Genomic DNA, 18,495 nt, shown 5'->3' on the forward strand with positions numbered 1-18,495 from the left:
CCCAGCTGCTGCGCCGACTGGAGCAGCTCCTCGAAGAAAAAGCGACCACCATTGACCAGTCCCTACTTCGTGAGTTGTTTCTGCAGCGGATGCCTTGCAATGTAAGGATGGTCCTCGCGTCCGTAGGAGACATTGCTCTGGCTAAGGTTGCTGAGCTGGCGGATAAAATCATCGAGGTCTCGGCACCGTCAACCAGCATCTTAGCATTCCAAAGTAGAAGCATTCCGGATGAGATGAGCGAGCTGCGAGCGGAGGTCCGCCGTCTCGCCGACATGATGGCGAAGCTGCAAGCTTCACGCGGACGCAGCACGGCACGCGGACGCCCACGACGCAAGCCTCGTTCATCTTCCTGGACGAACTCAGGTGAATGTTGGTACCACCAGCAGTTCGGGCCTGCTGCTCGCAAGTGTGAGTCACCTTGCTCCCAAGCGGAAAACGACAAGGCAGAGCATTAACGGTGGCAAGTGCTTCCGCCAACGCAGACAGCTGCCGAACTTTGTTCTTCGTGTCGGACCGCAGCGCTGGTGTTCGTTTCTTGGTAGACACGGGAGCAGAAGTCCGTGTCATCCCAGCAACCGCGGAAGAGCGCCGGCGTCCCAGCACGTCGCAGCTCTGCGCCGTCAACAACACGGCCATTGCAGCGTACGGTGAGCGCTCCTTGATACTTGACTTCGGACTGCGGCGCACCTTTCGTTGGGTTTTTGTCTGCGCGGATCTTCCCCACTCCATCATCGGGGCGGACTTTCTGACGCACTTTGGACTGCTTGTGGACGTCAAAGGCCGACGCCTCCGCGACGAAACAACTCGTCTGACGGTAAAAGGAATTGCCTCGTCTCTTGCTTCCATCAGTCCCACGTTCGCAGTTCCAACGGATGAGACGCCGTACACCAAGCTACTCGCAGAGTTCCCAGAGCTGACGCGCGTTGGACCCGATGAGCGTCCAATCAAGCACACCGTGACACACCACATCGAAACGGCGGGTGCTCCGGTCCACGCGCGTCCACGCCGACTGCCACCAGACAAGCTACGAATCGCCCGACAAGAGTTCGAGCATATGCTCGAGCTGCGCATTGTCCGCGAGTCAGAGAGCTCTTGGTCTTCACCCCTTCACATGGTTCCGAAGTCCAAACCAGGGGACTGGCGCCCATGTGGAGACTACAGAGCTCTCAACCGGAACACAACCGAAGACCGGTACGCGATACCCCACATCCACGACTTCACAGCATCGCTGGATGGCGCTACTATCTTTTCGAAGGTTGACTTAGTACGCGCCTACCACCAGATTCCCGTTGAGCCCTCGGACATCCCCAAGACAGCAGTTACCACGCCCTTTGGGTTGTTCGAGTTTCTCCGGATGCCCTTTGGGTTGAAGAATGCAGCACAAACGTTCCAGCGTTTCATGAACCAGGTGGTGCGTGGGCTGCCGTTTTGCTACGTTTACATCGACGACATACTCGTGGCAAGCGCATCTGCCGAGGAACACAACGCACACCTAAGACTGCTGTTCGCAAGCCTCGTCGAGTATGGACTCGTCGTCAATGTGAGCAAGTGTGCTTTAGGGAAGCTGGAGCTTGATTTCTTGGGACATACGATCAACTCTTCGGGAATTCGCCCACTTTCCATGAAGGTGCAGGCCATCCAGGAGTTCCCGAGGCCGTCCACCAAGAAGCAACTCCGGGAGTTTCTGGAGATGGTAAACTTTTACCGCCGTTTCCTCCCGGGCTGCGCCACCAAGCTTGCACCGCTACACAGCATCCTTTCGCGCAAGACCAGCTCAGCGACCGAACTCGCATGAGATGCCTGCACCACATCGGCATTTGATCAAGTCCGACAGCTCCTTGCAACCAACACCATGCTCTCTCACCCAAAGGAAGAAGCCCCACTCTCAGTTGTCACCGACGCTTCAGATATCGCTGTTGGTGCGGTGCTTCAGCAGAACGTGAATGGACACTGGCAGCCGCTTTCCTTCTTCTCGCGGAAGCTGACACCCACGGAACAGCGGTATAGTACGTTCGTTCGAGAGCTCCTGGGGGTGTATTTGGCACTACGGCACTTCCAGCACATGGTGGAAGGTCGACAATTTTTTATAATGACTGACCACAAGCCTCTCGTCCACGCGTTCCAGTCTTTGAGACCAGACGGAGGAATTTATTCTCAGAGAGAACTACGACAGATGTCCAGCGTCTCTGAGCTCACAAATGACATCCGGCACATTCATGGTTCTGAGAACGTTGTAGCGGATGCCCTTTCACGAATAGGTTCCTGCACCGTTGAACATTCAGCCGCCATCGACTTCGCCAAGCTGACTGCAGCGCAGCGCGAGGACGCAGAACTAAGAGAGCTCCGCACATATCCCGGCCGGCTTGTGTTCGACGAGATTCCACTTCCCATGTGTCCCGCCAACATCATTTGTGATACTTCGACAGGATCGCCACGCCCGTTTGTTCCGGAACAATTTCGTCGGCAGATTTTCGACGCCTTTCATGGGCTATCCCATCCTGGCATAAAAGCCACACAACATCTTATAACATCCCGGTACATCTGACCCAGCATCAACAAAGACGTGCGTCACTGGGCCCGCACCTGCTTAAAATGCCAGCGCGCAAAGATCCACCGTCACACGGCAACGCCACTGGGAACCTTCGCAAACCCAGACGCACGGTTTGACAATATCCACATAGATATTGTCGGACCGCTGCCACCATCACAGGGGCAAGCCTACCTGTTGACGTGCGTCGACAGCTTTACACGCTGGCCTGAAGCGATTCCGCTGCCCGACATCACCGCGAAGACCGTGGCGCGTGCACTCGTGGCGCAATGGATTTCAAGGTTTGGCTCGCCGTCCACGATCACCACGGACCGAGGCCGGCAGTTTGAATCCAACCTTTTTTCAAGCCTCATGGAGCTGCTTGGGTCAAGAATGATTCGAACGGCAGCATACCACCCCGCGAGCAACGGTATGGTGGAGCGTTTTCACCGTCAGTTGAAGGCTGCTCTCAAGGCTCACCAACGACATGACTGGGTGGACGTGCTGCCTCTCGTGCTCCTCGGCATCCGCACGTCAATCGAGTGTGGCATCGGCTGCAGCGTGGCTGAGTTGGTATACGGGACCACCCTTCGACTCCCAGGTGAATTCTTCGCGTCCACTCCATCCGACACCTGTCACGATCCCGCAAGCTTCGCCACCAAACTCCGAGAGGCCATGAAGCAGCTTCGCGTCACAGCTCCTCGCTTAAGCCGTAGCCAGTCCACTTTCATCAGCGACGAACTGGAAACTGGAACCCATGTTTTCTTGCGGCATGACGCCGTACGAAAACCTCTCCAACCACCCTACGACGGCCCGTACAAAGTAGTGCGGCGAGGGTCAAAAACAATGACATTGGACATCCGAGGACGGCAGGAGGTTGTTAGTTTGGATCGTGTGAAACCAGCTCATATGGACAGTGATTCACCAACTACACTTCCAAAGGTCACACCCCAACCAGAAACACCGTCTGCAACAATGTCGATCCCACCAGACCAACTAAACCTTCCATCTCCTCCCAACCGATTGCACTCCGACTCCTCAAATGCAAAACAATCGCATACACGAACACGTTCTGGGCGACATGTGTATTTCCCAGCGCGTCTAGGCATCGCGGATGTTAAAACACAGGCGGCTAACCGTCGCTGTTCATCTCCCACAAGATTCCGTTACCAAATCGTGTAATGGTCAAACGTTCGCCTCCTCACTGGAGGGGGAGTCTGTGGCGGTACGTGCCCTTTGCCAAAACAACATTCGCCGAAGCTTCTTCAGGCATCGGGGATCGACAAGTTGAAGACGAAGAAAAGGAGGGACCCGAGCTCGGTGGATGCGCGAGGATCGAAGGAACAGGCAGAAGGCGCGAGACATCACTTTCAATTCCTGCTGACCGACGGACGTCCAAGTTCTTTGTCTAGTCAGATTGGTTTGGTTTTAAGTAAATGGTTTAGTAAATGTTCCTGCTTGTCTGGGAATCATTACCCGTCGCGCACGCGATCCCAATAGGAACGCAACAATACAAAGAACAGCCAATATCTTCTTTCCTGGACCTTTCAGGATTTTCTTGGGGCTCCCTATTGAAGCATCCTTGAAAAAGTATTGTTACATCCCGTCAGGAATAACGGTGTCATCTGCACTGGTGTCCACTTTGAACGTTACGGGAATGTTTTGGGCGTCGACCGTGACTTTCCATCGCTGTCCATAAAACGACGCCACGGAGCCAAGAAATACCACCTCCGGCGTTGTTACTTCCCTGAGAGCACCAGAACTCCTCCGAACCCGCGAGTAGTGTCCAAGTTTCCTGCATTATTTACAGATTGTTTTTCGGGCGGGGCACTTGTCTTTTTGAAGGTGTGTTGTAACCGCCCTTTGAGATAGTCACTTATTCATTTCGTGTCTTCCCCTTCCGTTGACTTGCCTCCGTTTTGAAGACTCTGTCAATGTTTTAACCAGGGTAATTGTGGAGAGTAACTTGCTGTTTCGGACTGTCGAGCCAGGTTGGTAACCTTTTCGAGTGTCAGTCCTGCGTCCAGTTGCATTTTATCCGACACTTGGTGGTTAGGACTCCAACGAGAATTCCGTCTTGAATCATCTCCTCGTGGAGAGCTCCGAAGTCGCAAGTCTTGGCAAGGCTGTGAATATATGTTATAAATTCTTCCAAGCCTTCGTCTCCTCGTTGACTTCTTTTGTGGACTTTCGCACTCTCAAAGATCACTTTTTTTTTACGGACGACGAGGTGTCTCTCAAAGGCCGAAAGTACTGGTGCATAGTCCGCTACTTTGGCTGCCAGTAAATTCAGTGAAAGGAGATTGTCGTCTGCTTTGTCACCCATGAAGTATATTAGAGCTTTGACCTGCTCTCGCTCAGGTTTGGTGGCGAGTCAACGGATGATCCGAAAGCGTTCAAACCGGCGCGTCCAATGGTGCCAGTCATCGGGGTTTGAGAAATTCAATTCCGCAGGCGGTTGGCACTCGAATGAGCTGGTGCCTGCAATCGATGACGTACACATAGCAGAGCGCGTTGAATAGAGTACAGATCACACGGAAAGAATAAAAATACAAAAAATACACGAGTGACAGACACACACAGTTCTTTTAACGACCAATTACATTTAAATGATGCCCATTACACTATGATGAACCACCTTGGATACGGAGAAAATTAAGTGAAGACGAAAATACTAAAAGGTACTAGAAAAAGATAAAAAAGGTAAAGATAGCGAAATTTAACTTCCTGGCAAGGGAGAAGAAGAAGAAGAAGAAACGGGAGATGCTTTTATGACAATTTCGGCGCTAGGAAATTCATCTCTGCTGTCGATAACGACAATGAGGGCTCGAAAACATTGTCTGTGGCAGTTTTGATATTAAAGGCTTCGGTGATCTCTTGCCCATACTTGTCTTCGTGTGAGCCTAGCACAGTAGTGTGCATTAGCTAGGAGAGCAATCTTGGCAGGTGCGGGCGTGGACTACAATCGGATGGTAGGAGTCGGATGACGCCTTGTTGGTTTCGAGAAAGTGTTCTCTAAGGCGAACGTTGAAGCATCGTCGGGTCTGGCCAAGGTATTGACTGCCACAACTGAGCGGAATAGAATAAATGAACCTTTTCCACGTACCGACGGCACCAAGCGGTGGCTGCACGAACTAACAATCGAGGAAGTGGCCTACCTGCCCTACCAATCAATTATGGAGGCTACACTACCAGTTTCTTCGCTTTTTGAGCAGCTGCGCGTGCCCAGCGCGACTTTAAAGAGGGGAATCTGTGGCGTCCACCCAAACGTCGTGTTTTCCTTTCCGTTGACGTTCTTTTTTTGTGTAACACAATTATATATATGCTGCAGTTACGTGTTCTACTCGCTGCTCCTTCCGAATTTCCTCGATTTTTCGTTCCGACTTCCGCCGCTTGGGATCGGGCGCTCGCGCGTCCGCAGAACGCTTCTCGGAAAAGGTCCATTGGCTTCTCTTGGCATTTGACGTATTTGTTGAAGTGTTTGATGGTGCATTCTGGTGGACGACTTTCGTTATTTACCCTTTGGCACAATTGTTTTAGCTTCATCCGACATGTGAATACTACCTTTGTGTCGAAGCGGGCAGCGAGACTCTTCAGGCGGTGGGAAGTATTATGCCCATATGGAATACAAGCCGGGCGTGTGTGGCTGCGTCCATTTTTGTTAGATGATCGGCGGTTGGGCCCTGTAATGAGATGCTGAAGGGTAGTACGGAGGAGTCTCGAAACCAACAAGGCGTCATCCGACTCCTACTATCTGATTGTTGTCCACGCCCGCACCTGCCAAGATTGATCTCCTAGCTATGCAAACACTACTGTGCTAGGCTCACACAAAGACAAGTATGGGCGAGAGATCATCGAAGCCTTTAAGATCAAAATTGCCACAGACAATGTTTCCGAGCCCTCATTGTCGTTATCGACGGCAGAGATAGATTTCCTAGCGCCGGAATTGTCATAGAAAGCATCTCCCGTTTCTTCTTCTTGTTCCTTTTCAGGATTTTAAATTCCGCTATCTTCACCTTTTTCTTTATCTTTTTCCAGTACCTTCTGGTATTTTCGTCTTCACCTAATTTTCTTCGTATCCAAGGTGGTTCGTCATAGTGTAATGGGCATCATTTGAATATAGTTGCTCGTTGAAAAAACTGTGTGTGTCTGTCCCTCGTGTATTTTCTGTTTTTTTATTCTTTCACGGTGATCTATAATCGATGGCGAAGCCATCGCTCACCGTTCCTGGTCGACCCTGGGTTCTTGTACTTCTGATACCATGTGTTGGTGGTCGTTAATGAAACAGAGTACTCCCCGGTAGTCTCCTATCTTAACGCCCTATTTTTTCTTCTATCCTCATCGTCGCCTCCTGCCCAAGCCTATAACAGCAGACAGCGCAGCTCCAATGCCATTGGGCGAGGCGTCGCATTAGAGCAGTAATTCCTTTGTTGGATTACACTACGTGAGAACTTTAGCCGAGCTGAGGACGTCCTTTGCTTTCTGAGAAGAGGCATCCTGTTCTTAATTCCAGGTACATCCCGCTCTATTTTTGAGCAACTTCTGCATGCCGGTTAACAAGCTTGGCATGTTGGGAACAAACCGGGCGTAAAAGGTCAGCCTTCCCACAAATGATCCAAGTTTGCTTAAGTTTTAGGGCGAGGTGTTTGCGTTATGGTTTCAACCTTCGTTTCTAGTGGATGGAGGCCCTTGCCGTCAATTTGGTGTCCAAGGCAAGTAACTTCTGGTTCCTGAAATCTGCATTTATCATTTCAGAGTGTCACTTCGTGCTCCCTGAAACGTTGCAGCAGTGCTCTTAAAGGGCCCCTGAAAAGAAAAAAAAAAGTTTTTTTTTAAAACAGTCTGGTTGGGACACGCGTGTCTAAAAATGAATTTTACGCAAAAAAAAAATTTTTTTTTAGAGCAATATTTACTGCGCCAGACGCAATTAAGTCGGTAGTCACCTCCTTTCCACCTTTCTCTCTCTCGGCATTTCGGGCGCGTGGAGGAGAGGTACCCCCCGCCTCTTCGTAGGGGATCGGCTTGGCTGCTTTCCTGGCTTGGCTGCGCCCCACACGAGAGCCATTGCTACATCCTGGCCGCGTTCCAAAATTTACTCGATCTTACCCCAGGGTAAGGGTTTTCTAACCTCGGCGTTCTAAAACCTACCCGCGTACAGCGTTTTTCAATCTGTGCTGTCACGTGACACGATCCGCCGGAGAAACTCAGATCCATTTGGAGATTTGGAACACAGCCCCTGGCCGGCTGTGTCTGCTGGTCACACGGCGTACCGCGGTCACCGTGGTGCCGTGGTCGTACACGCAGTACATAGTCTTCGCGGTGGACCCCGACCTGAAGCGTCGGTAGCTTCAACGCTGCCAGCAGCTGGGCCTTCGCCCATACGAGGACACGCCTCGCCAGCCGCAAGGCGCCCGCTCCGATCGCCGCGAGACAACCGCTCGCGAGCCGCACAATCCTTCAAGCCGCCGCGAGGACACGCAGTGGTAACTGATTTTTTTATTAAACGTTGAGTGCGGTGCCGCGTGCCTCACTAAACTCTTTACGGGAACCGACAACTAAACAAAGATTGGCACTGGCGCGTGCGCCAGAAAACAAACAAAAGATGGGGTAAATGGGACACACGAATCGCGCAAAGAAGAGCAGAAAAACAGAAACCTGTCACCCCGCGCCACTTCCTAAGTACTTACGACGATGACTGACTAACTAACACAAACAACAAGCCCTCTTCAGAACGCGAGACGCGAGACGCGAAGACGGCGACCATGACAGAAAACAAAATGGCGAAGCTTTTGTTTGCTGTTTTGTTGTAGTATCCGAACGGAAGTTACGATTTTGTAAAACGTTTGTAAACAATTGCGACATTCATTCGATGGATTGTTTCTTAAACCTAAAAATATGTAATTCAAAAGGAGATTTCAAGAGATCACGAAGCTTTTATAACCAACATCTAAGCTGTCACTCATTCTATCGGCCAATGAGAAGCCGATTTGAATGACCATGGTTACCAATGAGAAGCCGAGCTGAATGACCTGGAATTTGCGCGCAAATTTTTAAATAAATCTCTCGCCGTCAGTATTGCTCTAAAATTTTTGTTCTCGCGTAAAATTCATTTTTCGGCACGCGTGTCCCAATCAGACTGTTTTAAAAACACTTTTTTTCTTTTCAGGGGCCCTTTAAATGGGAGGCATCGCCATAAGCTCGTTGCGAGAATATTACGTCGTCCAGCTATACCTGCATGTTAGGTGGTCTTGGTAGCATGACCTGTATTGTTTGTTGAAATATTGTCGATACAGAAGAAATCCCGAAAGTCTAACGATTTTAGGAGAGGTGTACACGGTGGATTTTTGATTACCGCCATCTTTCTCGACTCTTTGTACAGGCATACCTGACTATACGCGTCGCATAGGTACAAAGTGCCGAAGGAGTCGCCGCCATCCATTCATACTTTTTTGTAGAGTGTCCTGCTCCAGTTCACATGCTGGCTACAGGGTCGCCTTCGAGTCCCCGCCAATGCGCGCTCAGCCGTCCTTACTCAATACTTGAACGATTGGAGTAGCCCAGTCCGAGTGTGTGACTGGCGAGATCACACCAACCCCTAACAAACGGTCTTTTTCTGCTGAAACTTTATCTCGTATAACATAAGGATGGTTTTTTTGCTTTTTAAACCTTGAGCTTGACAACTTCTTTTTATGTCAAGTCGAGCAAGTGTCCCCTTGATCAGTCCAAGTCCCGGTGTGAAAAGGTCTTGAACGTTGCCAAAACACGCCTGCAGATGGTCAACCTTGACTGTGTCGCTGACTGGAAGTTTCATGTTACCGGTACGACAACACGGGCAGCCGGCATGTTCCACTTCAAGATTAAACAACGCCCACATAAGCAAGGTCTGCCCACAGGTTAACACCGCTAAACTACACTCTACGAGAGTGTCTCGATAGAAGACCTGCCTGTACAGCTCGCCCTGCACTAGTATTCTTCCTAAGTATTTTCCTGTGTCGCTTGAACGTTTGACCAGCAATCGGAGTGCTTCTCGTAGACGTCCCGGGAAATTAGGCGGACGGGTGAACCACTGTCTACTTCCATTAACTGGTCGACTCCGCTCCAGGTGCACTTGCGGCGCACTTTTGAAACTATATACACAGTTGTGCTCTTCATGCTCCTATCTCGCCCTTCTCGGTTTTAGTTTCATCGAAACAAGCTTTCAGTAGCTTAAACTACTTCCGCTTGAACGTGTGGTTAAAAATGTTAACTTCTTTGTCCACAATTTTAACATATCCAGGCCATGTTACCCGATCTTTTTTCAGCGAAAACGATTTGTTTCCTTGTAGTGGCAGCTGGTGCTTACGTGCTATCGGCTAGCGTGGTGGTCACAAACACTCGTGTGTTGTTCCGAGCGGAAATGTGATAAACGTTTTACTTGAGCTTCCACCTTGAGCACTTTCGAAGGCTCTTTTCCAGTCATGCTTTTCACGTCCGTTTCGGCAGCACCAGCCACGACGGCTATGACTTCTGAACCTGCTAATAGTAATTTTCTTCCAATTACTTCTGGAGTTTCTTCGCCACACTCCGGGGACGACCATGTCCCACAGCACTCTGTCCAAGATAGTTGAAAAATGAAAAAAAAAAAATGACGGAAAGTCGTAAGGTGATAGAATGAACTGAGTAGCCTTGTTTGTGACCTTGGGAATAGGCTTGGACTTTTCTCATCAAATAAGTCCGGAAGCCAGTCACGTACACTATGGCTGTTGTCACGGTCTCCGTTGTTGTGAGTCCCCAACATTCTGAAAACAGTTAGGGGGGGGGGGGGGTGGATTACAGCGAGAAGGCGTGGTGCAAAGCCCTTCTATTTGGATGATTATTGTCCTTACTGAAAACGCGCTCATGGGACAATGCACAGGTATTTTTGTTTGGAAGAGTGCACACGTTTTTGACGTGCGCGACATTTTCTCTGTTCTGAGCAATCGACATTTTACAGAGGATGAGGCTACGTCGATCAAAACATGTTTCTGACTGGTCCGACATGTCATAATTGTTTTTTGCGTTTCCTCATTTTCTTTAAATGCACATCAAAGCCATATCAACGAACATCAAATCTTACGTTTTAGCTAATGTGCCCAATGCCATCTTCCTACTACGCTAGAGTGTTTGAATTATACCATATAGATTCACAGGAATAAAAAAAAAACAGACCACACCGTCCACGGCTTTTTAACGCTAGCAGTATATTGTTCAGTTGAAGTCAAAGTTTTCTTCGGGAAAGAAAAGGTGGATAGTAGTGTGACTTGAGTGAAGGTAAACTGATCGAGGAGGATCGCGTGGTTTTCAGTCAGTGTTCGAAATATTGGGTGTGCGGAAGAGCACGAGGTGATAGCATCGATAAATTACAAGCGGCTCTATTTTAATCAGCCCCTCCACCAGCTGTCATCCTCACCACGGGGCAACACACGCTTGTGCATAAGCAACCCGCCTTTACCGGTGTGTGCGTGGGGGGAAGGGGGTCCTTAAATTGTAAACACATTCAAAAGTTATATAAATCTAGGCTATATATGAAATATAACCGGTCTCGGGGATCCTGGTCGTTGTTCTCAAAAGCGCCATTCATAACGTTGATCGAAGGCAAGGGTAGCCTGGGGTCGCGACGTCCCTGCTATTAGATATTCGTGTTTGCAAGGACTGGCTGTGTCCGGCTATCTTCCCCCTGCGTTGCTGTGGCACAAAGAGAATCTCGACGCTTCGTAGCGTTCGACATTCGTAACATGAGCAGCGAAAATTCTAGAGGCATTAAGTAAACATGCGGTAAACACAACGGATTAAGACGCCTGCTATGCCGTCGGAAAGCGAGGGAGAGGAGGAGACGTGAGTACGGGGGGACACGAGGGCGCCGAGCTCTGCCTGGACTCATTAGATGGCAAACCCAAAGGTAAGTTGCCTTTGTCTCTACTTAGTGTCGGCAAGCGTTTAAACGCGGGCTTCAAACGCAGGACTCCGGCTTTCAGCGTTTGAGCGCTTTCAAGTACAGAGACAAAGGATGATATTTTTTAGGCCTACCCACGGACCCTTCCATTCAAAGCTCGGCACTGTCGCGTAGCCGCTCTCTCATCATCTCCTCTCCCTCAGTTTCCAGCAGCATAATAACTGACATATTGAAAACGGCGGGGCCTGTCTTTTGAACGTCCGGCCTCCAACGCACCCCATGCCTTCCGCCGCGTTTCGGCCACACGCGCGAGCTCGAGGGGAACGGGACGCGGACGCGTTGTCGAAAGTAAGCAGCACGCGCTGGAGGAGGGACTTCGAAAGCTAACCATGTTGAATAACCCTGAGACAGGGACAGAAATGAACACATAAAACGAAGGAACAGAAAAGGAGAGAACAACGTCTCAAAACGTCGTCCTGAGACATCGTCCTGGGTAGCTAAACTCATGGAGCAAAACATTCTTCGCTTTTTGACGTAGTAGGGGGAGTGACCAAAAGAACGCCGCAAAGTTTCCTCCTCCCTGCGCGCGCTCAACTTCGCAACTTTTGACGAAAAATCCCCCGCGATCCCTACGCGGTGCACGAGAGCACGAGGCAGTGCGGGGAGGAGAGCGTTCACGCCGCTCGCTGTACGTTGTCTTTGAGCTCTCTAGTGCCGACAATCCCGTCATGCCTCGCTCAGGCAAGGAGCGAGAGCAGACGATGAGAGTTCGTCTGCTACGATGCGTCATTCGCACAGCGGAACTGAAAGAAAAAGTTGATTTTCTGCTCGAAATCGCGTCCCGCGGGCCGCAAACTCAAACGCGAGCTTGAATTGTAAGCATCTGCTATTTCACGAAGGGAGGAATTGACGGCCCTTGTTTTATTTGCAAAATTTGAGTCGTTTTGTAGCCGTACAGACGCTGAAATCTACCAGTGTGTAATGAAAGGCCCAGGACAACCACAGAGGCCGCGAGATCTAGCATCATTTGTGTATGGGTGAAAGTGGAACATTTTTCGACAGAGCTCCCACAGAAGAAACCTGTGACGCATTCACTCAGCGTCCGAGAAGGCTCAACATGGAGACATTGCCCGAGACTCAAGCAATGTCATATATAAACGGTAGCTATTTTGCCCCGTCATATTTTGTTTTAAAAAAAGCTCTCGTTCTCAATGCCCTCACCAGGGAAATAAAAAGTATCACGAAACGTATTGCTAGATGTTCCAAAGAACTAGATTTAAGCCGTATCCTTTCAGTGGTTCACTCATAATACTATGCTTAAAACGAAGCAAGCTCTTGCGCGTACAGTGCCATCAATTTTCTCAAGTGTATGCCGTTTTGTAGTCAGCTGGTTTCGGAAACTTACGCCGCCTATAGATATCTCTGACAGCCGAGTTGCTTAATTGGAAGTCATCGCAAATGTAAGTTTCACGTTGCAGCAACCAACGTTTATAATAAAGGATGGCAGCGACTGCACTCTCGCATTCCCACCCATCACATCGAACGAAAGGGCGCTAGTTTCGGTTTGAGGTCGGTACTTTTCTACAACATCTATGGCGACAGCATCAGTCTGCACTCGGTGCATTCGGCAATTCCGTTCGGGGCCTGTTCTCCGTGCAGCACTCCGCGGGTGTAATGCATTAGAACTCTCACAGTGCAAGTGTGGATCGCGAATCGGGAGCCCGTGACTGGCCTCACCGGCAGCCATTGCTTGACGACAGGCAATACGCAGCGTCCTGTCTAGTTCACGATAAGGAAAGAGGGACATTTAAGACAAACAGACAAGACAGGCTTTCGGCCTGTCTTGTCCCTTCGTTTTCGTCCTTGTTGTTTTCGCCCATTACACCATGAGGCAATACACGCAAGTCTAAGGGAGAAACACGCAGAAATTCGAAGCGTGTACGCGGTGCTCGAGGGCGAGCATTTTATGGCGTGCTGCGATGATTATGTCGGGTTCTTGAAGATCAAATAGACATTCGTCAAGCGTTTGAACATCGATTTAAAAAAAATCGGCCGGAGCACCATTGACTTGGTCGACGTCGCTTGCTTCGGTTGCTAAATGAATGAAACGTTCAGCGACTGAACGGCACGCTCCGAGTTTCAGTTTGTCACAGAAGCCCTCACAGCACTTCAAAGAAAAAGCTTTCACCATGAAGTACTATGTACAAGCGGTTAAAACGATGCGAATGTCCTTAGTAAAGGCCTTCTAACTTATCGTTTGCAGAGCTTTGATGACTCCACAATAACTCTCGGTAGCCCTTGTCTCATTAAACACATGGCAGTTAGCGCGCAACAAAGTCGCCCTCGACCCTCAACCACACATTTAGTTAAACAAGATTGATATTCTAACGCGTTTAATATTCTTGCCCACAATATTAACTGTTATTTGCGGAAACACGATAGAAGTATCATTATCGAGAACAACCTACTAACGTAATAAAATTGAGTTTTCCCGTTTCTCCTATAGCATGCATCAGGTCGTGTCAAGCGATGACTGCCGGTGGTGCCGCTCGACCCAGCAATACAGGCCGTTATCCGCGATCCAGCCTACTAAGATATCAGTGGTGCCAGTGGTATTAGACATAAATCGTTTATTTGCATCGGTACACCCATACCTTCCGGATGTCGGGACGAGGCGCAAAACCGTACATCCGGCCAATTTTGAAGCCGGTTTTCGGCCGAAATTGCCTCGACACTCGCTAAGAAGCAACGTGCTGTGTCGGCGACTCGTTTGTATAATTTATTTGTTCAGTCATATTATTCGGTCCCGGGTCACTGTGTACACGCTAAAAAAGAAAGGTACTGTGGTAATAACACCTTGACGAGAAGCAGGCACTTAGCCAGAATTTTGTTTAAGGGAGGGGGGGGGGGGCGGAGCGGGCGCCGATGACAAAGTGCTCTATGAGGGGGAGGGGGGAGAGGAGGCCCCAGCAAAATGGAAGATTTCGGGGGGGTGAGGGCCAGGCCTTATGCCCCCCCCCCCCCCCCCCCCAATCCTGGCGGCTTGGGGCCAACACATCCATCGTGCCATTACATCCATCGAGAAAGTATGTCCAATTTAGTGTCATTACATCCATCGTGCCTGTAGATCCATTGTGATAGCACATCCATCGTGCCATTACATCCATTTTTGGCCAGTTCATCCAACGCGTCGTTATATCCAACATGCTGTTACAACCATCGCGACACTACATCCACCGCGCCATCACATCCATCGTGCAGCTTCGTCCAAAAACGTGCCATGACATCCATCATTCACGCAAGTTTATGTCTTCGTTAAACTATGCTGTATGATGGTTCACATTATATTGAAGAGTTATACGCTAAATTGAATGTACTAAACCGAGTAAAAGGGCCGTCTGTGCGTCATGCACTTTCTGCGGCCCTCGCCGTCTCGTTGTTTGTTCTCTCCACACTGATCAAATTTTAGTTACTGCTCTTCTCACGCTCAAAATCCACTAAGTATTAACAATATTATAGAATTTCGACAGTGCACAAAATCAGACCTTTTATATCGCTTGAGAAAACAAATCTGAATGTCTTAGAGAATTGAATTGCGATACACTAACGTTCTGGGGCTTATGGTTTGTTTCCTGTGGCTCCCAAACCAATGCGGAGAGCAAGTCGTCTGCTTCTTTTGCAGGCGTTGCGGTGACGTCAGAGAGACGCCGAGCTTTGATTGCTCTGATTGAAGGATAGTTGGTACACCTCAAAGCAAGCTGCCTTGAGGTCTCCCAACTATCCGTCATCCAGAACCAGAGTTCGGCGTTCTGACGCAACCACAACCACCGCACCACCACAACCCCTGCAAAAGAAGCAGACAAACTTGCCCTCCGCATAAGAATGTGAATAACGCAAAAAGCCCAATGGCGGCCATCTTGGCTTCTATGGATGTACTAGCACGATCGATGTAATGGCACGCTAGGCGTCGTAAGAGGAAGGATGACCATTTACATCCATTGAACAACTACGTCCATCGAGCAACTACATCCAACGTTTAACTACATCCACCGAGCAGCAACATCCATACACATGTCAACGCATCCAACGCGCTAGCACATCCACCGTGCCATTACATCCATCGATGGATGTAATGGCTCGATGGATGTACTGGCTCGATGGATGCGTCAACACGTAATCCCCCCTGGCTACGTGCCTGACGAGAAAGGGTATTGTAGTTTTACATCTTTATAAAAAGGTATAGTGCATTATCGCACGTTTTAAGAAACGTGTTTAAAAAATCACACATTTTTTAAGCTGTGAGGTTTACATTTTTTTATAATGTCTATTGCTACACTTATTAGGGTGTTAGTTATGGGACACCCCACTTAAATGTATAGCCTGACGAGAAGGGGTGTTGTAGTTTTACATCTTTATAAAAAGGTGTAGTGCATTATCACACGTTTTCAGAAACGTGTTTATAGATCACACATTTTTAAAGGTGTGAGGTTTACATTTATTTTATAAGGTCCATCGCTACACTTATTAGGGTGTTAGTTATGGGACACCCCACTTACATGTATAAAGGTGTGAAAATTTTTAATGTGGATATACCTCTAACGGAAGAAAATCTCATGTGATTACATCGCGTGCCGATGAAACGATCTGTCGATGACACGTCATTCGATGAACTGATTTGACCGCCAATTAGCGACGACTGCAAGTAGAATTTCGGGGAAATAATTCTGCTGGCTGCCGGGAGACTCGACCCTACCCAAGAAATACCCCGGTGCTTGTTCGTTTCCCAACATTCTGAATTGTATACCAGCTTATTAGTACCTCTTCGGATATTACAGAACAAAAAAACAAAAAAAACGATAGCAGCCGCAAAAACTTTGACAGCCCGGCTCACAGTGATGTGGGAGACTGACAGGTGCTCGTCAGTCGCCATCATGCCTCGAAAGCTACCGGTTCTGGAGAACCGGAGCGCACAGAGAACTTGTTGTTCCACGGTCATGGTATAGACGCGATTGTCCACCACGTCGAAGTCCGGGCGCCGTACGAAGCTCGTCGCAGAGTCAACGCACAACGGCTTTTCGATAGCCGGTACTGTCGCCGAAAGTCGTCGTCGGGGAGTTGAAAGGCGTCCCCAGTGTTTCCAGTAGCGACGCCGACGGTGGCGGAAGATAAGCTCGGCCGCAGCGTACGGCATTACCATGTTGACAAAGTTTAACTTCGCCTCGATCCGAAGCGAAGATCTCGAGCTCAAACCACGGCTCTCGCAAAGTTCGGAAGCGTCACTTGGACGTCAGCGACAACTTCGACAAACGAGGTTTCTTTTTTACACAAACTTCGGAGGGATTTTGAGCGTCAGCAGGTCGCCTAGGGACAACCTCCAAAGCATTAATTTTAGCTTGGCGTAGGGATGTAGGGACAAATGGGCGCTACGTCATCGGCGAAGCCGTTCAATCAGCGGGCTCCTCGCGCCCCTCACGCGCCGCACGCGCGCCTCGATGAACTTTGCTACATTCTGCCTCTCTCAAAGAAATGAGCGTTCGAATGATTGACACCTCGCTCGGCGCGACGTCAGCGTCGCCAGACTCCAATTAACGCGTTCCGCCAACTTCGGGCACAAAGTTGTGCTTGACGAGTTTAGCGGCCCTGTTCTTTTTTGTTCCTTCGACTTGTGTGTTCATTTTTGCCCCAGTCTCAGGGTTATTCAACATGATTAACACTCACCAGCTCCCCTGCGCCCTTACGATATTAGATCTAAAGCTCTCTCCTTTCGCTCTTACCTTGACGACGGATATAGGAAGTATTCACTGGCTGCCACAGCTGCGTGCATGACTGCTGAGCGCGTGCTGACGGCGAGCTTCCGCAGTTTTTCTTTTTTGCAACATGCATTCCACGCAATCGAGAAGCGAATAAAACTGCAGTGACAGTGCTGTTTACTCATACAAGAGATGGGTTGTTTGCGGAAAGACGAGATGACATAATTATCTGCGAACACGCCTGAAGCATGCCCGTGAAGCGTGCTTTTCCATAGGCATGTATTCTTCGAACATGCCCTCGAACGATAAAGAGTTTTAGGGAACCGTTTTTGCACATTCGATGCGGCACGACGGGTCCTCCGATACGCGGTGCACACCTGCTACCGCAGAAGACTCGCACAGGCACAATTCATACCGTAGGACTGATGGTACCGTGTCGGATGTGCAAAAACGGTTCCCCGAATCCTCTAGTGCTTCCGCGACCAATGGGACAGTATCGTGATATAAGAAATAGACAACCTTCCGATAGTGTCTGCAGACTGTCGTTGGTACGAGGAACTGTAAGTGCGACTGAAGCGGCAAGAATATTTAGCGGGACTTTGATGGCAATCGCTGTTCTTTTTCAGACGTCGTGGAGACCGCCAAGGCTACCCGAGCCGCGACTGGAGCGTTCTATGCTTGCAAGGAATCCATCATAAAGCAGAACGTTAAAGCTTCTTGTCTTAAGGTTGCTTTGAAATTTTTGTTTTTACTTGTGCATGTCAATTGGGTTGACGGCAATTGTACTTGAATCAAGTTACTGCTCACCCGCACTGTCCACACCAGCTGCGAGCAAACCCGGACTTTTTTGTACACAACAGTATGGCTGTAATACAAACCTGTTTAAAAAGCACTTAAAAGGCCTTAAAAAGAAACCCATGAACTAATCGAATTGTCACCACTTCATCTTGCTCGAGGCTACTGGCGTGCCTGGCTCGCCGATATCTAAAGTACTTCCTTGTCAAGGCCTTTTACGTCCCCGATAAACAGGGGCATTAACTTGTAGTTTTCTATCAATTAGAGCAAAAGTGGTAACTGCACACCTATTTCCCGTAGAAGTAAAGAAAAAAGCCGACAGAATTATGAAAAAAAACTAGGAAAGCGTCCATTCCCCTCGCCCCCCCCCCCCCCCCCCCCCCTCTTAGATACTTCTAAGGTGACTAATCTTGTTTCGTGTAAGTAAGAGCGTCGGGTAGTTTGACTGAAAGCTGAAATTTGAAGAACATATTACTTGGTTGTAGTCTCAGTTCTGCTGCACTGCCAGTTTG

This window comes from Ixodes scapularis, unplaced genomic scaffold (assembly GCF_016920785.2).
Source record: "Ixodes scapularis isolate PalLabHiFi unplaced genomic scaffold, ASM1692078v2 PGA_scaffold7__128_contigs__length_106722199, whole genome shotgun sequence".
NCBI classification, from domain to species: Eukaryota; Metazoa; Arthropoda; class Arachnida; order Ixodida; family Ixodidae; genus Ixodes; species Ixodes scapularis.